General features: G+C 40.3%; 1 long non-coding RNA gene across 3 annotated transcripts; it reads left to right on the top strand.

Annotated features, from left to right (window-relative positions):
* The first annotated feature begins 8,320 nt into the window (after positions 1–8,320).
* LOC105077468 (uncharacterized) lies at positions 8,321–23,637 on the top strand. Of its 3 annotated transcripts, XR_012499394.1 has the most exons (4): positions 8,321–8,412; positions 8,768–8,861; positions 17,356–17,460; positions 23,406–23,637. It is a non-coding gene; the product is annotated as an uncharacterized LOC105077468 (long non-coding RNA). The 3 variants fall into 3 exon arrangements; XR_006728610.2 differs by lacking the exons at positions 8,321–8,412; positions 8,768–8,861 and adding an exon at positions 11,857–15,217; XR_006728611.2 differs by lacking the exons at positions 8,321–8,412; positions 8,768–8,861 and adding an exon at positions 15,241–15,636.
* The last annotated feature ends 2 nt before the right edge of the window (positions 23,638–23,639 follow it).

The raw sequence follows: 23,639 nt of genomic DNA on the forward strand, positions 1-23,639 counted from the left end.
AAACTAGTCCTCAGAGTAAGAGGCTTGACCGCACCGTTTGTCACACACAGTTTATCCTAACTTTACCTGGTAACTGGTGAGCCTCTGGGTTACTAGTAGGCTTAATCATAGGACTAAGTTCTTATATCTTTATGATAGGAGGTAGTTTTGCAACTTGGTGGAAGGAGCCCACCGCAGTTAAGGTCCTACCCTCCCACCGAAACTGGGAGATGGGGGTGCTACTCCCTGAAATTTACATTTGAAAGAGATGGCTCTTGGCGGGGGGCCTTGGGAGCGACATTCCTGGGTCAAAAACCAGCAAGAGGCTGGTTTAGCTTCTGAGAAGATTTCCACACATTTCAAAGAGGCACAGGAAGAACTTGTAGCTACAAGTTTTCTAAAGTTAATGCTCCAAATAAATAAATAAATAAATAAAAATAAAGCTAATGTGCTAAGAAAAGGGGGAAAGAGGAAGAAGTTTATTATTTTCAGCAGGGAGAATGAAGCTGCTTATTTGTCTTCACAATTACCATTTTGTTGTGTACCTATGCCCCGGGAAGGACCAGGGCCTTGGCCTTGCCGGGCCCTTCATGGTGGGAAGGCCCAGGTGTGCACATCAGAGCCAGACTCTCTCTTCTTCCAGACTCCCGGGGCCCTGTTCTGCAACCCACATTCCCATGAACTCTCTCTGCAGAACAACTTAACTTGGTCAAAGCTTCTCTCATCAAGGGGTGTGGGGAAGGGGGATGGACCTTGCCTTTCAAGCCAAAAAGTCTTGCTAAAGTGTTCTCCTAATCACAAGGATAATTTCATCCTCTTCCTTTCCTCTGTGCCAGGGTGGCTCAAACTGCAGTCGGTTAGAGGATAACTCAGTTGTCCCCTCTGCATGAATCTTTGGAACCCATATTTGGCACAGGGCTATAGACATTTGTATTTGTTCCTTGAGGGCAAATTAAACATACAAACACGACATTATAAACTGTGTAGCTTTGAACCAAACATAGGATCTGATTTCAGGGCCGATGCTGTAGCACATGTTTTCCATTGAGTCATTTGAGGTCCCACCTGCCCCTGTTTGCACGAAGCCCAGCACTTCCCTCTCTGAGTGGTGTTACTTGCTTCTGTTCTTGTTCAGTGGTCGAATGCGGGAACATTGTTCCTGCACATTCTATGGGTTATTTTCTGGTGCTGCAGGGACCACTGCACAGGCCACGACAGTGACGCACACTTGGGCTTCCCAACTCCTGTTCACACAGGCTTGGGCAAGGGCCCCAAGCATGATTGGTGCCAGGGGCCTGGGTCAGGCCCATGTCCAGCCTCAGCTGCTTAAACCTTTAGGCATTGGTGTTGAACCTGGTCCTTTAACCAGAGAACTTTGCTCACAGAGGGTTCCCTTTTGGTTCTTTCCTGCTGATGGGTCTCTGTTGGAACTGATACAGGGAAAAATGTGAGGCAAGAGGATGGCCGTGTCCCAGGTCTTGGATGAGCCCCTGGGATGTGCGTCACCAAGTGTGGGTCCTTGGCTTCTCACAGGAAAGAATTCAAGAGTGAGCCACAGTTGAGTAAGGCTAGATTTATTTAGAGAGATACATACTCCATAGACAGAGTGTGGGCTATTTCAGAAGGCAAGAGAAAGGCCAGGAGGTGTGGGGGTTGGGTGCTCAGTTTAAAGTAGTTACACTCCAAAGGCAGAGTGCGGGCCACCTCAATCAGAAGAGCGAGTGGCCATGAGGGGTGGGGCTGTTAGTTTTTATGGGCGTGGGAGCTTCGTATGCTACCAAGTGGGAGGATTATTCCAACTACTCTGGAGAAGGTGCTGGGATTCCCAAGAATCCAACATCCAACCCCTGGCCTCTCTTTTTCAGGACTGAACTGCAAGGCCAGACCCACAGCATTTTGGGCTTTTTACTCCATCTTGGAGAAACAACGGTTAAGGGACAAATGAGTTGTGGGGTCCATCAGAGGAGAAATTCCACTCCTTCTCTGGGACCCCTGCCAGCATCCCCCAAACCATCCCAAACTCTGTTTATCTTTCTCTTTTTTCTAATAATCCTACATTACTCAAAATTTTTAATTCACACTGATTTCTAGATAATCTTTTATTTTTTATTGAAGTATAGTAAGTTACAATGTGTCAATTTCTGGTGTACAGCACAATGTCCCAGTCATGCATATATACATACACATATATTCATTTTCATATTCTTTTTCATTAAAGGTTATTACAAGATATTGAATATAGTTCCCTATATATAGAAGAAATTTTTTAAAATCTATTTTTATATATAGTGGTTAACATTTGTAAATCTCAAACTGCCAAATTTATCCCTTCCCACCCTCTTTTCCCTGGTAACTGTAAGATTGTTTACTGTGTCTGTGAGTTTCTTTCGGTTTTGTAGATGAGTTCATTAGTGTCCTTTTTTTCTTTTTCTTTTTCTTTTAGATTCCACAAATGAGTGATATCCTATGGTATTTTTCTTTCTGTTTCTGGCTTACTTCACTTAGAATAACCTAGATAATTTTCATGTCTTGCCTGCCGCCTGTGATCTCTTTGCTCCATCTTGTGCTGAACCATATTTAAAAGCTATCACTAACCCACTAACCCACATAACAGATTTGTACTGAAGGTTTGAGAGGGCAATAGCCAGGGTGGGGAATAGGGTGAGGCGAGTGAGGCACTTACCTTGGGAGCAACATTTAAAGTGTCCCACCAAAACCTGTTCATCAAGGTAAATAATATTTTAATACAATATTTGAAAAGATCAAAATTAATGCAAAAATTCACAGTAAACAAAAATATCAAAAATTAAAAAAAATTTATTGATTTATAATCATTTTACAATGTTGTGTCAAATTCCAGTGTAGAGAACAATTTTTCAGTCATACATGAACATATATATATTCATTGTCACATTTTTTTCTCTGTGAGCTACCATCAGATCTTGTGTATATTTCCCTGTGCTGTACAGTGTAATCTTGTTTATCTATTTTACAGTTTTGAAATCCCATCTATCCCTCAAAATTTTAAATAAAGACAAGATCAGTTGTAAGACTGAATATTAGCCATCTACGTATATTCTCCACATTTTTTGCCATTTTCTGCCACCAGAAATCTCTCTCTGGTTGGCTTGATCCCCAGCACCCCCATACCCAACTCAGGATTAATGGGGGGCCATTTGTGGGCTTCTCATACAGATTTTTCAATCAGTCCTACTGTGTTCAGCTTTACCTGCACCGCTATCTTCGGGGATCACTGATTCTCCAGTTGCTGAGCCTTTCTGGGTATCTGTGCTCACTGGCCCAGATGTATGTACCCTGTAGTCGTCTGCCCTTTAACTTTCTCTGGTCTGCCAAATTAATTACCACTTGTCCATCTGCTTTAAGCTTCCAAAATATGGACATGGTCTGTTATCTACTCTTATCTCCATTCTCTTTGTAATTATGCTTTTTAAAAAATTCCTTGCCTGATGTTTTAGTGGAGGGAGGAATGAGAGCAAAGAAAGGAGCAGAGGTTCAATCCTTCATGATTAATTGCAAGAACATTCTTTGTTTCAATAGCGCCATTCTTTCACTTTTTTCTAGTCTCTCCTTGAGCTTTTACATAGATGTTGGAACGTCCGGATTTTTTCCCCCATGTTCCTCAGTGTCTCTTCCTCACTTTATGAAGTCTCGTTTCTGTGTTTTATACTTTGAGAGAATCCCTTGGCTGGATCTTCAACTCACATATTCATTCTTTAGCTGTGGCCATCCTGCTACTGATTTTTTTTTTAAACACTGCAGCTGGTGTTATTCTCCGAGGAGCCTCTTTTCATATGAGGCAAATACAGACATTCAGAAAAAGAATTAAACTCCCATGTGCCATGGAACAATGTTTTCCCATGCAGAATCCTGCTGCTGGTCCCAGGAGAGAGGGACAAGAATTAGAGGTTTGTATCCACCATCTTCAGGCTGCAGAGGTAACTGTGTGATGACTGGAGGTGGTTAAACCAATGGCACGTGGATCCTCTTTGCTGCAGTAACAGATGACCCCCAGTCCTCTGTGGTTTGCAACAGCAAAGGTTCATTTCTGTCCCCTGTGGCTCTGCTGGACTCTGCTCCATAAGTCTCCTTTATTTGGGATACAGGCTGAAGGAGCAGCCCTTATTTTCAACATGCTGTTCTCATGGCAAAAGGCTTCTCTTTAAATGTGGAAGGAGTCATATCCATTTCCAGTCTATTGGCCAAAGCAAGTTACACGGCCAAGCCTTAGGTCAAGAGCACAGGGCTGTATATTTCTCCTCTCAGAGGAGTGACTAAGTCTATGGAAATGGACAGGAAGGGCAATTCTTTCATAGGAAGGGAGAGTGAAGAGTTGAGACCAGTATTATGATCTACCCACCACCCCAGTTCTATATTCCTGGAGCCTAAGAAACATCAAACTACTTCCCATCCTTAGGAGAAGGAAGGATTGAGAAAGCAAATGTATAGAATACTGTTATAGTCTCTCTCTCTCTCTCTTTTTTTAATTTGGTGAGGGGGGTAATTAGGTTTATGTATTTATTTTTTAATGGAGGTACTGGGAATTGAACCCAGGACTTCGTGCATGCTAAGCACCTGCTCTACCACTGAGCTATACCCTCTCCCCTCCCTGCCCAGAATACTGTCATAGTCTCTTAAAACAAGAATAGAAAAGTCAAGAACACAGGATGTGGGTAGACTTAACATCTCTTCCTCCATTTTTCTCTTTGGGTTTTGTTTTTTTTTTAACTTTTGAAGTATAGTCAGTTACAATGTGTCAGTTTCTGGTGTACAGCACAATGTCCCAGTTATGCATATACATACATAGATTCCTTTTCATGTTCTTTTTCATTACATTCTTCTCTTTGGAAGTTAAGAAGGCGTGGACGGCAAAGTCACAGCTGTCAAAGAGTGTGGCCTTTCTGCTATTGATTTTTTTTTCTGCTATTGATTTTTAATCTCAACAGTTCGACTTTTTAACTTCCTAGTTCTCAAATTGCTTCATTTAATAACTTCCAGTTTGTATTTGTTCTCACTGGAAGTTGGAAGTGGGTGGGATGTGTTGCTGGTGAGGTACCTGGGAAGTCGGAGTACAGAGTGTGATTACTCCGTATTCCCTGTGGATGGCTTCCAGGTGGCCCACCCCTCAGGGTCTTGTTTCCTCCTGAGGGAGAGGAATATATTCCTCTCTCCCTCTGTTCTGGCTGATGTTCTAGCTACAGTTCTCCATTTTAGTCTAATCTAGCATGATATCTTTTAGCAAGTTCTCTCTTTCTATTCTACCAGCCATTCACTTTCTAATTTTGGAGCATAGTTATCAATTTATTTACAATGTATTTCCTATTGTTTCTATGTGTATAGTTTGTAGGAGGGTAGACCCCAGTATCTATAGGTCTACCATCTTGTAATCAGTACTGGATATTTATTCTGTAGCAAATCCCCTTGGAGTGATGACCAAAAAGATATTTGAAAACAGTCTTGTGATTCTCAATCTATGGATCAAAGAAGCAAAAAGTAGTTTAACCAATATATCCTGCTTTACTAGTTTGTTACAAAATTAGATTACACTCCTGTCAGCATTTAGATTAAGCTATTTTTTACTTCCACCCTGCGTATTAGAATGTGTTCTTTTTCTTCCTCCGAGATCCTTTTTCCATGATGATCGTTAACAGTTCTGTAGTATTTACTTTGGGCCAGACATTCTTCTAAGTGCTTTATATAGATAGTAGCTTGTAGTAACTTCAGACTCCTCAGGGAAGCTTTTTAAGTGTAAGGGGTTAGTGCTTGTTATTATTGTCTTGAGGTGAACAAAATCTAAAAGCCTGCTCATTCTGCCAGATTCCTGGTGTGTGTGTGTGTGTGTGTGTGTTTTGACTGTTGTTGCTCTTACTCACATATGGGTTGCTGGTGAATTTCAGGCTGCCTAATGATTTTGCTCCTTGTCTACTGATAAATGGCCTGTAGAAAACCTGTCAATGAGAGTATCACAGCCTCTTGGACAGTGGTTGGTTAAGAGGTGGACACATGGCCCAGGGTGGGCTCATCAGAGCCAAAGACACTTATTTTGGGGATTTTAATGGAAATGGAGAGAATGAAGTCTTTGTGTCTCCACCATGGCTCCCAAACCTGTAGACTATAGGTCTGTTGACTGCACTGGCCTCCACTTGGAGAAAACCTGCCAGAGCATAGAGCCAACACAGAGGAAAGGAAAGCCAGTCATGGAGGGAGAGAGAGAGACTGAGTCCTGATGATATTGTTTGAACCCTGTGACCCAGCCACATCTGAGGTCAGACTGCTCCTGACTTTTCAAATTGTAGAAACCAATAAATGTCTTTTTCTTGTTTGAAAAGTACTTTGAATGGACTTTCTGTTATACGTGTACAAAGAATCCTAAATAATGTAGGGGGTAAGGCAGTGATACAGTCTGTAGGCTAGAACACCCGGGCACCTGTGGTCTGGGTCCAAGAGATAGTGACTTAGAACAATGTGCCAGCCCATGAGTGGCGTTCTCCCCAGGCAGCCTAGGATCTATGTAAGTGAGTTTGGATGTGGATTTCTTGCTCTCTTCCTAGGGTCCTTTTCCAGACGGGACCTTCTCCTCTCAGGGGTGGCGGCCTGGCATCTCCTGTTTTTTTTCCTATTTCTAGAACCTCTTGGGGTGAGTCAGTTAGTTGAACAGCCACTGCATCTGGGTGTGGGAAGACCCCCCCGTGACTGAGCTTATATTTTCACTTTGACTCATGATTTAATATTTCCTTTTTCCTCTCATGTGTAATTGGAAGTAGAAATTCTCTGTTGTTTTTTTTTTTTTCCTGGAGAACTGCTTTTGGGGGGTGGGGGTGTTGAGTTTTGTTCTGCTGCCTGCTGAGTTTGGGAGGGGTGGCAAGACAGTTCTGTCCACCAGGTCACCTAGAGGAGATACTTTAGGTCTCCTTGATTTAGTGTCTTCCATTCGATTTGCATGCGTTCACAGGTAACATTCCAAGTCTTTCCATCACTAGATAGGGCATCTGTCTACTGGTCAGCTAGTTTATGTTACTTTATAGTAACATTTGTTATCTTTTCCATAGTTCCTGGCACATGGAAGCATTTTTGTGAGGCGCAGCAATACTTAGCCGATATGTTTGAGGTGGGGTGTATTTTAAGTGTGGTCTTCTATATCTCCCTTTCACAAATCCACTCTAAAGCATCCATCTATGAGCCGTTGTGGTCTCCACCTAGCATCCAAAAGTGGCATGTAAAGCCGGTGACATTGTTAAGGTTTTACCAATTCATGTTTCAAAAATGTCAACTCCTGCTCGGGTCAGCATCAGCAAAATTTTTTTTTTAATTCAGTGATTTATTTTTATAAAAGAATAGTTTTTTTTTTTAAGATAAACTTTACATTTTAGAATAGTTTTAGATTTACAGGGAGATTGTGCAAAGAGTACAGAGGTTTTTGTTGTCAAGATTTTGACGTTTGTTGGAAAACTTTGTAATTGGGAGTTCTCTCTTGAGTTATTTGGTGGTGGCTGCGCACTTTTGGATACTGACTAAGCTGACTCTTTCACACGGTGGCTTGATCTCAGTCTCTCTTTCATAATCAGAGTGGATTATATCAAGAAATCCTTATGTTGAAGAATCATTTCCCCCTCATTATATTTGTGCAGATGTGGTCACTTTCTGGTTTCAGGTGGGATACGCCTCTACACAGTTGGTGAATTAACCGATCAACACAAATAGGTCTTTAAGGTTCCGCCTCTCAGTCTTTGAGGGTAATACGAAGGTATACAACTTAGGAATATTACTTTGGAGGATATATACAGACAAAGGGTCGGTGTTAGCAAGGTTTGTGTGTCCATTTTGGGTATCACAATTGGATCTGACTTTCTCAGCCACCTTATACTCAAATGGCCGTATTTTATAACAAAAACATACAATTGAATATTTTATTGTACATTAAAATATTTTCTTCTTTTGTTATTCATCAAGTTATATGATTTGATGATCTTTTTTGTTTTATTGTGAAGTGATTTTTTTCCCTTTTTCAGTTTTATTAGGTAGAATTATTACAGTTTGACCGCATATATACATTATATTGCATGTAACTACATATATACAATATACTGCATAAATTTTTTTTAGTTTACCTATATGTACTGATCGTTGTTTCTAAGAACAGATTAGAGCTTTAATTTTTATAAACTTACATAGTTATCAAAAGAATAAAGCCAACTACGTAATAAGAATCAACAGAATGTGATAATCCAGTCATAAAGGACAGTCAAATGCAGTTATACATATTCAAGAAATCAGACATCTAAGTTATAAATAATAAGCAGTTCATTTGTGTCCTTTTTCTTTTTTTTTAGATTCCACATATAGGTGATATCATATGGCATTTTTCTTTCTCTTTGTGTTCCACTTGTGAAGTGATTTTAAATCAACTTTAATAAGGTATCATTTATGTACAATAAAATGCATTTATCATAAATATACATTCCCATGAGTTTCGACCTTATATCTCTGACCATGAAAATATATGCAACATTTTCATTACCCCACAGTGTTCTTTTGTGCCCAACACCAGTCAGCCTCCTTGGCCCCAGGCAACCACTGGTTTGCTTTCTGTCACCATGGGTTGAATTTGTCTTTTCTAGAGTCATATAAATGGTATCATATATACTCTTTTGTTTAGGTGGCTTTTTCTACTCAGCATAATGTCTTTGTGATTTATCTACTTTATTATGGGTATCAGTAGTTCATTCCTTTTTGAAAACTTTGTATTTTGAAGTATTTAAAATATTCACAGGAAATTGCAAAGGTCGGACAAAGAAGTCCCATGTGCATCTTAACGTTGACTACAGTACAAGATCGAAACCTGGAAACTGACTCTGGTACCATGGGTGTGTATAGTTCTATGCCATTTTTCATGCGTGCGGATTTGTGTAACCACCGTTGCAAGTGAGATGCAAAACAATTCGATTAACTGAAAGATCTCCCTGGTTTCACATTCTCTCTTCTCCCCTCAACATCCCTGACCCTTGGCATTGACTAATTTGTTCTCCATCTCTGTAATTTTGTCATTTCTAGAATATTATGTAAATGGAGTCATAGTATGTGGCCTTTTGTGATTGGCTTTTTTTTTCATTCAGCATGATGTTCTTGCATATAGTGGAATCATGTTTTTTAATCTACTGTGCCAATCCCCTTGGCCTCCTCTGACTCTGGTTGGTGGTGGGAGGGTGGTGGTATCCTGTTATTGCTGGGTGGAGATGGAAGTTTATGATCTCTGTGTGATCTCTCCCCTGACATTTTGGAAGGGAAGCCCCATCAATACCTACTGGGGGTGAAAGTCCTGGATCTCCACCCACTCTTCTCTGAGACCCCCCCAGCAAGGGACAGTTTAGAGGTGCCTTATTCCAGCCAGGCAAGAATGGAAGTCTGGGCTCCCCGTGTAGCATTTACCGATGGCATGGTGATGGGGCTATGATTCTTTCCATGGTGTTTGGCTGGGATAGAGTGATTACATCTAGAAGTTTTCTGTCTTGCAGGTTTGCTCCTTTCCTCTTCCTTTTCCCAGAGGGATTTCTTGAGGATTATTTTGTTTGTGCCCACTGGTGTTCCCAGGTTGGCAGCTTCTCCAGCACCCAGATATACAAGGCAAAAAGAAAACCCAGGGAGCTCATTGCCATGTTGTTCCCGAGGTCCTAAGTTCCCTACCTGGTCTACCTTCTTATCTCTACCTTTTAGAGTCTTCTTATGTTTGTTATATATATAATGTCCATAGTTTTTAGCTGTACTTAGGAAGTATAGAAGGAAGTGTATCTATTTCATCTTCACTTCATCCCTTTGCTTTTGTTTCTGTTTTTTTTGCTGAGTAATGGTCCATTGTGTTGCAGTACCACATTTGTTTGTCTAATTACCTGTTGATGCACATTTGGATTGTTTCCAGTTTTTGGCTCTATGAATAATGCTGCTTTGAATATGATTTACCACTTCTAAGAATATACATCACCAAGTCTTTGTGTGAACACATTTTCATTTTTCTTGGATAAAAACCTAGCGGTGGAATTGCTGAGTCATATGGTAATTATAACTTTATAAGAAATTGTCAAACTGTTTTCCAAAGTAGTTGCACCATTTTACTTTCCCAACACCAGTGCTCTTCATCCTCACCAACACTTGGTATTGACAGTCTTTTAAGTTTTAGTCATTCTCGTTTTAATTTGCTTTTTTCTGGTGACTGATGTTGTTGAACATCCTTTCATGTGTCTATTTGCCATTTGTATATCTTTGGTAATGTGTCTGTTAAAATATTTGGCCTATTTTGTTTTATTGGGTTGTCTGTCTTCTTATTATGGGGTTGTAAAAGTTCTTTGTATATTCTGGATACAAGTCGTTTATTAGATATATGTTTTACAGATATTTTCTACTAGTCTGTGGCTTGTCTCTTCATTGTCTTAACGGTGTCTTTTGAATAAAACAAGTTTTACATTTTGATGAAATCTGATGAAGTCTTATCAATTTTTTTCTTTTGTAGTTGATTTTTTTTTGATCCTACCTAAGAAAACTTTACCCAAGCCAGAATAAAGAAAAAATTCTCCTATATTTATGTCTGAAAGTGTTACAGTTTCAATTTTTATATTGCAGTTTATAATTTATTTTGAGTTATCTTTGTATATGGTATGAGGTAAGGGTTGAGATCCGTTCTTCTGTATATGGATACCCAATTATTTCAGCATCTTTTGTTGAAAAGACTAATCTTTTGTTGAAAAGACTGTCCTAAATTACCTCTGAACCTTTGCTGATCAGTTGACCTTATATGTGTGGGTCTATATCTGCACTCTATTCCATTGATTTGTCTACTATGCCAATATCGTACTGCTAATAATATATAATACTGTTTCATATATTAATATATATTAATATGTAATAGTAGAGTAGCTTAGCTTTATAGTTAGCTAGTTCCGTAGTAAGTCTTGAAGGTTCAGGTAGTTTAAGTCCTCCAACTTTGTTCTTATTTTTCCAAATTGTTTTGGATATTCTAGATACTTTACATTTTTATTTTATTTGAGATTCGGTGTGTCCATTTCTACAAAATAGCTGTCTGGTACTGCGTTAATCTATAGATCAATTTAGGGAGAACTGACATCTTTTTTTTTAAACTTCTTTTATTGAGTTATAGTCATTTTACAATGTTGTGTCAAATTCCAGTGTAGAGCACAATTTTTCAGTTATACGTGAACATACATATATTCATTGCCACATTTTTTTTTCGCTGTGAGCTACCACAAGATCTTGTATATATTTCCCTGTGCTATACCGTATAATCTTGTTTATCTATTCTACATATGCTTGTCTAGGAAGAACTGACATCTTAACATCTTAACTATATTGAGTCTTCTGATCTGTGAACATGGTATATACCTCTCCATTTATTTAGGTGTTCTTTAATATTTCTCACAATGTTTGTAGATTTAAATTTTCAGTTTTGGTCATGTCTTGTAATTCTGAGACCAGTTTTCCCTCCTTCCTTCCTCACTTCCTCTGGTCCTCTTTATCTCTGTCTTCCTTGCCTCCTCTCTCCCTTCTCTCCTCCCTTTGTTCATTTATCCCTTCCTTCCTTTTAGTCTTTCATTCTTTTTCCTTTTTAAATTCAGCCATATAGTACATATTTTGAATCCTGTGGCCATTTCATGAAGTTTATTGAAACTTGAAATCTGTTCTGTAGATAAATACAATTGAGTAACCTTGGAATAGAGTTAGCTAGAGGTTGCAGCCAAGCACACAGCACTCCTGTGTAGAGAGGCAGTACAGGACAGGCATGAAGAGTACAGGCTATGGATCCAGACCTTCTGTATTTGCAATCCTGGCTTCACCCTTACTAGATGTGTGACTCAGGAAAGTTATTTCATCTTCTTTGTGCTTCAACTTCTTTATTTGTAAAATTATAAAAATTCTGGAGGAGCCAGAGCAGTATAATAAACAGGGGAGAGGAAGGAAGGGAAAAAGAATGAAGAAAATATTTGAAGACGCAGCCCACTACGTCCATTTTCCTTTTTGCAGGGTTTCTGAGTCTCAGTCAAGCCTGAGCAGGGGGAAAGGGTATAAGCTTTGAATTAGATGAAAATGCAAATTTGATAATAGATTAGACTAGACATTTTAATATCTGAAGTTATCATTATTCCAACAACCAAAGTGACACAAAAAGCTATAGAAACTTAAATGCTAATTAAGCAGGTCTATTCAGTTTGTAAAAATTTATTGGACTGTATACACATATGTGTACTTTTCTATATGTACCTTATATTTCAATAAAAATTTAACAGAAAGCCACAGGTTGTAATATAATCAAGAGGTATAGAAGGGAGATATTAAACAGCAAGTCCTAGGACAGTGGAGAGTTAAAAATAAAGAGTTTTTTTTTATGTGCCTATTGGCCATTTGTATGTCTTCACTGGAGAAATGTTTGGGTCTTTGGCCCATTTTTGGATTGGGTTGTTTGGCTTTTTGTTATTAAGTTGTATGAGCTGTTTATATATTCTGGAAGTTAAGCCCTTGTCAGTTGCATCATTTGCAAATATTTTCTCCCATTCTGTAGGTTGTCTTTTTTGCTTTATTTATGGCTTCTTTTGCTCTGCAAAAGCTTATAAGTTTAATTAGGTCCTATTTGTTTATTTCTATTGCCTCAGTAGACTGCCCTAGGAAAACACTGCTACAATTTGTATTAGAGAATGTTTTGCCTATGTTCTCTTCAGGGAGGTTTATGGTGTCTTGTCTTAAGTTTTTAGGCTATTTTGGGTTTATTTTTGTGTATGGTATGAGGGAGTGTTCTAATTTCATTGAGTTACATGCAGCTGTCAAGCTCTCCCAACACCACTTGGCAAAGAGACCTTTTCTCCATTGTATATTCTTGCCTCCTTTGTCAAAGATTAATTGACAATATCATTAGTTATCAGAGAAATGCAAATCAAAACTACAATAAGGTATCACCTCAACCGGGGGCCATCGTTAGAAAGTCTACAAACAATAAATGCTAGAGAGGGTGTGGAGAATGGGGAACCCTTCTGCAATGTTGGTGGGAATGTAGTTTGGTGCAGCCATTATGGAATATAGTAGGGAGATTCCTTAAAAAACTGAAAATAGATTTACCCTATGATCTAGCAATTCCATTCCTAGGCATATACCCAGAGAAAACTAATTCAAAAAGACAGTGTGCACTCCATTGTTCATAGCATGGAGATGGTCATTCTAAGTGAAGTAAGACAGAAAGAAAAATACCATATGGTATCACTTATTTGTGGAATCTAAAAAAAAAAAAGAGAGAGAGAGAGAGGACACAAATGAACTTATTTACAAAACAGAGACAGAATTGCAGACATAGAAAGCAAACTTATGGTTATTGGGGGGAAAGTGGCGATGGGAAGAGATAAATTGGGAGTTTGGGATTTGTAGTTACTAACTACTATATATAAAATAGATAAACAACAAGGTCCTACTGTACAGCACAGGGAACTATATTCAATACCTTGTAATGGCCTATAATGAAAAAGAGTATGAAAAGGAATATATATATGTAAATGAATCACTATATCACTATGCTATATATATGAAACACAACATTGTAAATCAACTAGACTTCAATTAAACAAAGAGAGATTTTATGATTGTGCCCTACTAAGTTCTGCCCATTCATACCAGTGGCAGGTTGATTATTATCTGACCTTCTGTTGCATCCACAGTCTGGCATAGCCAGGGAAACACTAGGTATGTGTGCCTTGCTGGGAAATTTTATTGTGAAATTAATGGAAAGGGTTTCAAACTGGGGAGTGACATTTTGGGACACTCACCGTAGTTTCTTTTTAAATTTTTAAAATTAATTTAATTTATTTTTTAAAGCTTTTTTTTGGGGGGGGTGGTAATTAGGTTTAATTATTTAAAATTTTTTTTTGGCAGGGGGAGGTAATTAGGTTTATTTATTTATTTTTTAATAGAGGTACTGGGGATTGAACCCAGGACCTCAGGCATGCGAATCACACTAACCCTACCCCAATTGAGTTTCTGTGTCAATAGATTGGAGGAGACCAGTGGATTGGGCAGGGCAGTCACGAGGCTGTCATGTAAATTCAGGTTGGATTAGGGCACTGCATGGGGTTGGGGATTAAGATTACCTTGGCACCCCCAGACCCTACATCTCCACTGAGGATCCCTGGACACAATTATCTGCTGGGTATCAACATTTAGATATTAGAAGGCACCTCTGTCTCAACACGTTCAATCTGAACTCATTATCTTCCTCCCCAAACCTGATCCCGTTCCAATGTTCCCAATGTCTGTGAATCAGTTTCTTTGTGTACTAGTTATGCAAGCCAGAATCTCGGAGTCACTTTTACCTCCTCCAACCCTTCTCAAGCCCTGTTGATTTTCTCCCTTAAATGCCTCTCAGATCCTTTATTTTCTCTGCCTCTCCACCATCTTTCCCCCTGTTGAAGCTGTCTGGGCTATTGCAGCAGGATCCTAATATGTCCGCCTTTGCCCAACTACTCCGACCTGCATCCGATTCACTCACCACACTAAAGTCGATTGATCTGAATTATTCAGGATTCTCATGGCTGGATCCATTCTGGTGCCTCTAGTTGAATGGCCCCGCTCTCAGCATACAGATGGTATCTGAGGGCATCGGAAGAGATGAACGTGGCCAAGGATGGTTATGTGAAGATGACCGCAGACAGAATCCTGGGGGCACTGGCTGCACCTAGTTGCTAGATCTAGAAATAGCCAGGATGCTTGTGATCCAATCCAGTCTCATCCACCCAAAAGGGAGTGTCCAGAATATTTGGCCAAATCAAGAAGTCTGCCCCTTCTCCACTGTGGTTTTTTTTTTTTTTTTTTCTCCCTCTTTTTCTCCTCTAAGCTTTATTACTGTAAGGCTTAGCGGCTCTGAGTCACCCATGGACTCGCTCATCTATCAGTCTGTTTCCATCCCCAGGTTTCTGGGAATTTGATCTCCCTCTATCCACAGTTGACAAGAAGAGCCAGGTTGACATCCTTTTCCTGGGTGTGGTTGATTGCTTTAGAGATAAGCACCTGACTGGGGCTGACTAATTATTCCCGAGAACTTGGAAGTAAAGGCTGAGACTTCAGCTTGGACTGATGAGATAAGGAGGGGTTCCTGTGTCCCCCGGAAGTGCTCTGGTCCCTGGTTCCAGCCTTGTCTCAGCCTGATTTTGAGGCTCAGCCATCTCTGCTGTTGAGTTCTGTGAGTAACCAAAGGTTTCTTAAAATACAATTTCCTTCACAAATTTAAGCTGGCTTAAGTGGGTTTCTGTTACAGGGACTCAAAATACTCCTTGATGACTCTCAGAGAACACTGTTTAAATTCCTTTTTATATGCGTAAAGACAGCCTGCCGCTAGCCATAAAATTGTTTTTTTCTTCCTGGAGAAAAAACTAGAGATGACAGACTACATATTAAACAAATAACCACAAAGTTCTACTCTCTTTGCAAAAGATAAATGTTGCAACGAAGGAAGAACTTCACTGTTTGCAGAATTCCTACTTGAGCTCTTTGACCATAAGTCCTCTTCAGCTTTGCTTACTTAAATTTTATTGCTATTCAAGAATTAGGGGGGAAGGAGGTTGCCCTTGAACCTGCCTGCTTGTTTTTCCTGAGCCCAAGGTAGGTAGCCCTTCAGGAAGGTGGAGCATCAGAAATCCTCAAAGGTGTGAAAAAAAAATTTATCTCAGCTGTGGAGGGTTAAAACTTGCATGGACATTATTTGAATATCTCTTAGCTGTGATTTAGCTTGGGGATGAAGGGGAGAACGTTAGAAAAGCCTTCCACGTGTGTCTGTCCCTCTCTGCGTCCTGAAATTAAGCCTAGCTTATTGAGATTTTCTTGTTTTTTGGCAAAGACCTAAAGAAACTGGGGTTGGGACTCGTTGTGGGGTTCGCTTTCCTGGAGGCTTGCTGGGGCTGAGGAGGTGGTCTTAGAAGGATGGAGGGGCGCTGGTTGGGGGGAGGCTGTTGGAGGGGTGTTGGGGCAGGGGCATGGGGGAGTCTTCCCTGTCTCCCCCTTGCTAGTCTTTCTGCTGTGGGAGGCAGCTGAGTTCCCGTTCTCCTTTTTTATTTGGTGGGGGAGGGGAGTAATTAGGTACTGGGGATCAAACCCAGGACCTCATGCATGCTAGGCAGGCACTCTACCACTGAGCTGCACCCTCTCGCCTTGAGTTCCCTTACACTACAGCCCATAGTTGCTTGGAAGTACAGTTGGGAGAAACTTTGTTAGCTTTTCAATTGTATTCCTCATTTATTTCTTAATGTTCTTGTCCTTTGCATCGGATGGTAGGGTTTTTAAGATTATGCTCTGACGCGGTTTTAGAAAATGTCCACAAAGTCTTTGACATTCTGTCCACTGAAAGGTGGTGGTGGTGGGGTCTATGTTCTTCCCTCGCCTGGAACCTGGGCAGATTTGTAACTCACTTGTAATCAACAGAGTGTGATGGAAATGATGGATATGTGAATTCTGAGACCAGGTCGGAATAAATGCTTGCCCTTCAGCCTTGTTTCTGAAGTCTGAGCCCAGGTGGCAGGGAGAGGCCACGTGTAGGTGCTGTGGTCAGTAGCTCCAGCAGGGGGCTCAGCAGACAGCCCACATCAGACGCCAGAGTAGGGAGTGAAGGCGTCTCCACGTGAGTCCAGCCTCTAGCAGTTGGGCCTTCCAGCCCTGGAGGCTTCCCAACGGAGGCCCCAGAGGTCGTGCAACAGAGACCGGCCTTTTCTGCTGGCCCCATCTGGATTTCTGACCCCCAGAATCTGGGAGCAAATTAAGATGTTTGTTTTAAACCTTTACATTTTGGGTTAACCTGTTCTAAAGCAATAATAATCAGTAAAACACACTCCTCAGCTGAGCCTCCCACCCGTCTCTGTTCAATTAGAAGCTCGGAGGGCAGTAACTGAGAACTCATGATCCCCGTGGGCCCACCGGCTCCCAAGAAGGAAAAAAAATGGAGGAGCCGAGTCAAGGGTTCCTTTTTATTCTTCCCCTAATTACCAGTGAGATTTCTCATTGCCCCAAGACCTGGACCTTTACATGGATGAAGCTTCCTCATCAAAGAAACATCAGGAGAAGGGACAAGTGTTCACCTCTTTCAAGAGGGTATTTTAAAGGGTTTATTCTACATCTTTCCTCCCCCTCGAACTATTTCAGTTTACTCTTTTATTTCCTTTCATTTTCTTTTATTGTCATAATATAAATTATAATAAAGTTAAAAGAATAAGTTATAATAAATTTGTTATATAATTTAAAAGTTATAAAACTTAGTTATAATAAAAGAATAAAAATCCTTAGTTATAATAAAAGAATAAAAATCCTTTTATTTGTTTTGTCTCATTTTAGGGTTTCTCTTCAAATGTCTCATGTTCCTTGGCTATCTCTTCCCACATGTGTGCGGAATTACAACTCTGGAAGCTGTGAGTATGCGGGCCTCATACAGGGAAATCGGTACGTGAAAGGGCTCTGTTGTTGGGTTTACCCTCACCTGCTAGTTAGAGCAAGAAGGGCTTTTCTCTGGAGCGGTTTCATTCTGCAGAAAAGGACTGTCCCGTCTCCTGCTTCAGTAGTCTGAGCTGCTCGCAAATCTAGGAGCAGGTTAGGGAAGGACTGAGGTCCCCACCACTTGGTGTCAAGGTTCACTTAATCTCCCTGTGTTCAGTGCCGTACCTCGCCCAACTCCCTCTACTCAGACTGGTCTCCCCAAGCCTGGAACCTCTCATTTCTTTATAAGATGAGCCTCCTGTCTCTCGCAGTGTGGAAGGTGCCAGCCTGCAAATGTGGGATACATGGGGGTTTAGTGGTCTGGTCCCTCAGTAACACACTTCCAAGTACCTCCTCATTTTAGCTTCCTGTCTCACCTACAGTTTTTGTGTTACCTTGAATCTCCAAGGGCTAAACCTTTCCAGGTTCTGTGAGGTTTAATTGGCTCATTTCCCAGTGGGCATCCCTCTTCAAGTTAGGAAGAATAAATTGCCCAAAGTTACACATGGAACTCAGGCTCCACCTCAGGTTTGTCCATCCTCAAAGCTCCATATTTCTTGTTTTATAAAACCAGAATAAAGCCTGATAATCTTAATTTCAGAATATGGATGCAGGATCCCTAAATGTTAACAAACTCAATTTACCACAATATGGAAAAATCTATACAAGGCAGGCAACTCAGGTCCTTCAAATGCCCAGAAGAAAAGATGAAGAGAGACCTACCAAGACACTTCATCATGAAATTTCAGAACACTGGGGCGAAGAGATTTAAAAACTTTGAGCTGTTTGTATATTCTGGAAGTTAAACCCTCATCAGTTGCATCATTTGCAAATATTTTCACCCAGTCCGTAGATTGTCTTTTCAGTTTGTTTATGGTTTCCTTTGCTGTGCAAAGCTTGTAAGTTTAACTGGATCCCATTTGTTTATTTTTGCTTTTATTTCTATTACCTTGGCAGACTGACCTAGGAAAACATTGCTGGGATTTATGTCAGAGAATGCCTGTATTCTCTTCTAGGAGATTTATGGTGTCCTATCTTATGTTTAAATCTTTAAGCCATTTTGAATTTATTTTTGTGTATGGTGTAAGGGAGTATTCTAACTTAATTGATTTACAAAACAGAAATAGACTCATAGACATAGAAAACAAACTTATGGTTGCCAAAGGGGAAAGAGAGGGGAGGGATAAATTAGGAGTTTGGGATTTGTAGATACTACTACATATAAAATAGATAAATAATAATTTTATGCTGTGTAGCACAGGGAACTACATTCAATATCTTATAATAACCTGTAATGAAAAAATATGAAAAAGAATATGTATATACATATAACTGAATCACTATGCTGTACACCGGAAACTAACATAACATTGTAAATCAGCTATACTTAAAAAATTTTTTTTTGAGGGGTGAGGTAATTAAGTTTCTTTATATATTTTTAATTAATTTTTCTTTTCTTTTCTTTTATTTATTTATTTATTTATTTATTTATTTATTTATTTATTTATTTATTTATTTATTTATTTATTTATTTATTTATTTATTTTTTAGTGGAGGTCCTGGGGATTGAATCCAGGACCTTGTGCATGCTAAGCACACACTCTACCACTAAGCTATACCCTCCCCACTCAACTATACTTTCTAATTAAAAAAATCTTTGAGAGAGAAAAAGAGAGATGGAGATCGGGAATCAGATTTGGCTCTGCATTTGTTGATGAATAACACTGGAAGTAAGAAGACAATAGAGCAATCCCTTCAAAATTCTGAAGCAGAATGATTTCCAACCTAGAATTCTCCACCCAGCTCAATTATCAACCCAACATGAGGGTAAATAAAGACACTTTCAGGTATACAAGATTGCAAAGCATTTCCCTCCCATGCATCCTTTCTGAAGAAGCTCCTGGAGGCTGTGCTGTAAACCAAGAGGAAGGCATGGAATACAACATACAGGAATCTGACACAGGAGAAAAGTAAAGGGAATCCTCAGGGTGAGGGTGATGGGAGATTCCAGGATGACAGCTGTATGCTAGATGCAGAAGGAAACAAATTCAGATTGCAGTAGTGCAACTCCAGAGAGAGACAGGTTGCGGGCTGCCGCCCCCATGAACCCCACTACCGTCATACAAACTTCCTTTGGTATAATTTTTAAAAATTTTTATCTTTTGATTTATAATGTGTTAGTTTCTGGTGTACAGCATAGTGATTCAGTTACACACACATACTCTTTTTCATTGCAGGTTACTATAAGCCATTGAATATAATTCTCTGGGCTATACAGTAGGAACTTGTTGTTTTATCTATTCTGTACATAGTAGTTTGTATCAGTCAATCCCAAACTTCCAGTTTATCCCTCCCTCCCCTCTCCCCTCCCCCAACTCCAGTAACCATGAGTTTGTTTTCTATGTCTATGAGTCTGTTTCTGTTTTGTAAATTAGTCATTTGTGTCATTTTTTAAGATTCTACATATAGATGATATCATATGATGTTTGTCTTTCTCTGACTTAATTCACTTAGTATGATGATCTCCAGGTCCATCCACGTTGCTGCCAATGACATTATTTCATTCCTTTCTATGGCCGAGTAGTGTTCCATTGTATATATATACCACATTTTCTTTATCCATTCATCTGTCAATGGACATTTAGGTTGCTTCTGTGTCTTGGCTATTGTAGAAAAGCGCTGCTATGAATGTTAGGGTGCACCATCCTGCAAACTTCTAAATCAAGGATAAAATGCCCAGAGAGTCTGGCCCAGATTTTTCTCTGTACTTCATCCACATGCTGATCACTCCTGCATGTCCTGCTGCCTGATCTGCTGTGCATACTGTCTAGAAATGTTCTGCTTTGACCTCTTCTAGGACTTGGAGGGAAAGTCATGGTCAGGAGAAAATCCAGAGCAGCCTTTCCCTCTGACTGTCTCCTGGCCGAACACCTGCAACCTGGCCTGTGCCACAGTGCTGCCACATGTCTCAACTGTGCTGACCCTGATGCCCTGTGTTACTCATCATCTTACTCAATGATTTTCCCATAAAAGGCTCTTACAAATGCCCAAGGAAGCTGCAGCCAGACCATGACCCAGAGACATTTCAGCTTATCTTCTCTTTCAACAGTGGCAGCATTGCCCTTTCCTTACCCTTCTTGACTGGTGCTCGCCACTCAGATTTTCAAAACTGAGTACTATTTCAGGATGCATATATAGGTGGAAAACTGAAAGGAAAAATGGGACCAATCACCATGAGAGTGACACAGTGGTTAGCACGGGGGGGTGTAGAGGAGATGGCAATTGAGGAGGAGTAAACAGAGGCTTTGAAAGGACTGGCTATGTTTTATCTCTCACACTGGGTAGATGACTGTTTGCTCTATTACTACATTTAAGTTGCACAAATGATTTTTATTGTCCCTTTTATTTGAATGACGCATTTCACAACAAACCACTTAAAAATCAGGTGATGTTACTCAATAAGCGAGGAAATGAATGGGGATGTGCTGAACTGAGAGATGTTCATCTAGAATCTTTGAACAATGAAAACACCTGCAAAGAGAAAGGAGAGGAAGGGACACGTGTGTCTGGCTCGTACTGTTGCAGGGAACAGAGACTTGCTTAATTTAACTCAAAAAATGAGAGGGAGGTTGTTCTAAGCCTACATGTGGCATAAACTGAAGGATAAAACTTAGAAACCTTTTCACTCTTCCTACAGGCATCTCTGTGTCTGCCTGCTCTGTCCCCTATTGGCTATATAGTAAACCTCCCCCGAGTTCTTTGGCGTAAAACAGCAGTCATCATTTATTTATTGGCTCATAAGTCTGTGATTTGGGAAGGGATTGGCAGGAACAGCTCATGTCTGCTCCATGAAGTGTTGGCTGGGTCAGCTGGCCTGGGGCTGGAGGATGTGGATGGCTTTACCCATATGTGTGGCTTCTCAGCTTAGGTGTCTAGAACAGCTAGGGGCTGGCTGGACCAATCTCTCCAGCAGGGCTTCTTTACCTGGTGACTCAAGGCTCCAAGAGAAGTAAAGCAGAAGCTGTCAGGCCCCTTAAGCACTAGGTCCAGAACTGGCACTGTGTTACTTCTGCTGCATTTTGTTGGCCAAAGTTAGTTCATACTATGGGAGGAGAAATAGACTTCACCTCTTGATGGGTAGGTAGTGTGGTGCTTACAGAGATGGGAAGAACACTGCAGACTTTTTTTTTTTTTTTTTTTTTTTTTTTTGCCAGAGGGAAGTAATTAGGTTTACTTATTTTTCTTGATGGAAGTACTGGGGACTGAACCCAGGACCTCGTGCGTGCTAGGCACGCACTCTACCACTGAGCTACACCCTCCCCCAACTTGGGGGCTATTTTTGGAAACAATTTGCCATATCTTTTCTCCCACCACATACTTTTGATTTGCATATAATTTTAGTTTGCTGGTGCCTTACCTCCACTCATGTTTTTATGTCACCTCCACTTTATTGCTAACTAGCAAATTCTTTTTGTGTTTTTAGGTTCAAATTCTTAAGAACTGTTTGGTTCCGTTCATCTCTTTACCTCATGCCAGTGGTCAAAGCCTATTATATTTTTCTCAAGTTTTTACTTTGAAAAACGTTAAGCTTTCAGAATAGTTGCATAAATAATATACCGAATGCCTATAGATGCTTCACTTAGAGTTACAAATTCTAACATTTTCTACATTTGCTTTACCACACTTTCTCTCTGAGTATATGTATGCAGTTAATTGAAGACATCATGATGTTTTTGCCTTTAAATACTTTAGTATATATCTCCTGAGAACAAGGACATTCTCTTACATAACCACAGTCAAATGATCACAGCCAAGTAGTTAACAATTATATACAACTATAATCTAATTTACTACCATATTCGTATTTCCACAATTGCCCCAATAATGTCCTTTATATATGATTTTTGGGGATCCAGTATTCAAGTTATGATCACACACAGAAATTAGCTGTCATTGTCTGCCTCACGTCCTTGAGTTTAGACAAGTTCTCTGGCCACTTTTCATCTTTTATGACATTGACTTTTTGGAGACTCTAGGCCAGTTGTTTTTGCACAGTGTCTTTCAAGTTGGATTTGCCTGATTATTTCCTCATGATTAGATTCAGCTTAAACCTTTTTGGTAAGAATACTACATAGGTGATGTTGTGTGGCTAGCCAGTGGATTGGCTGCTCTTAGACAGTTGCTGGCCAGTTGCCTATTTGTGCTCACCCCCTCCCTCACCCGCTCCCCCATCATTCCCCAGGCTCCTTAGTCTAGAGGCTTCTGTGTAAGTGTGGCCAATAGAAGAGGATGGCGGATGATTGGAGAACTGGAGGAAAGACTAGGGTATTTCCCCCTCTTACTCTCTTCCTATGAGGTCCTTGACTGTGGCTGCTTCTCTTCTATGAATTCTGCTGTTCCCCCCACAACAGACTCTTCCTCTATGGTTCCAGCTCCCTGGAAATTTCCCTCCTTGGTTCTGCCTCCTTCCAGCTGGCCCCAACCTCTGTGCTCAAATCAAACCTCCTTCTCCGGTTATCCCTTCAGCCCTAGGGCAGCAGCTGCTTCTGGCTGTTGCTAACCTCCAGTTGCCTCACCATCCTGTGTTTGGGCTCTCAGCTTTTCCATTTCCTGTGTAACCAATTTCCTTTATTTGCTTTGAAAAACCCAGGGTGTTGTCTGCTTTCCTGACTAAACCCTGGCTAATACAGGCACGGCGTCTAATCCCAGTGACCTGTGGGATGGGGTTACACAGTATAAACTAAAGCAGCATTAGCAGCAGGGGCTATAAGAGGCGAAATTCCTTTAGAAAGAGTAAGCACTGCAGGTCTCCTCCCTGTTACACAGAAAGGAAATGTACGAAATGTAACATCTCTGGGTGGTAGAATTTTGGATGATTTTTATATTCTTTTTTCTTCTTTTTGTTTATCCAGATTACCTACATTTTCTCCAGAGGACATGGACTGTTTTGGCGTGAAGAAAAATATCTGGCATGCCATATTTAGTAAACAAATGAGAGACTGTTAAACATGTTGTGCAGAATAAGATATATCAGAGGGTATGAAAGTGGCTAATCCCTGTAAGAGTGCTTTGGCTCCCAAATTTTTTTCTTCAGCTTTATTGAAGTATGATTGACAAATAAAATTGTAATATATTTAAAGTGTACA

The sequence above is a fragment of the Camelus bactrianus genome, chromosome 16 (assembly GCF_048773025.1).
Source record: "Camelus bactrianus isolate YW-2024 breed Bactrian camel chromosome 16, ASM4877302v1, whole genome shotgun sequence".
Lineage (NCBI taxonomy): Eukaryota > Metazoa > Chordata > Mammalia > Artiodactyla > Camelidae > Camelus > Camelus bactrianus.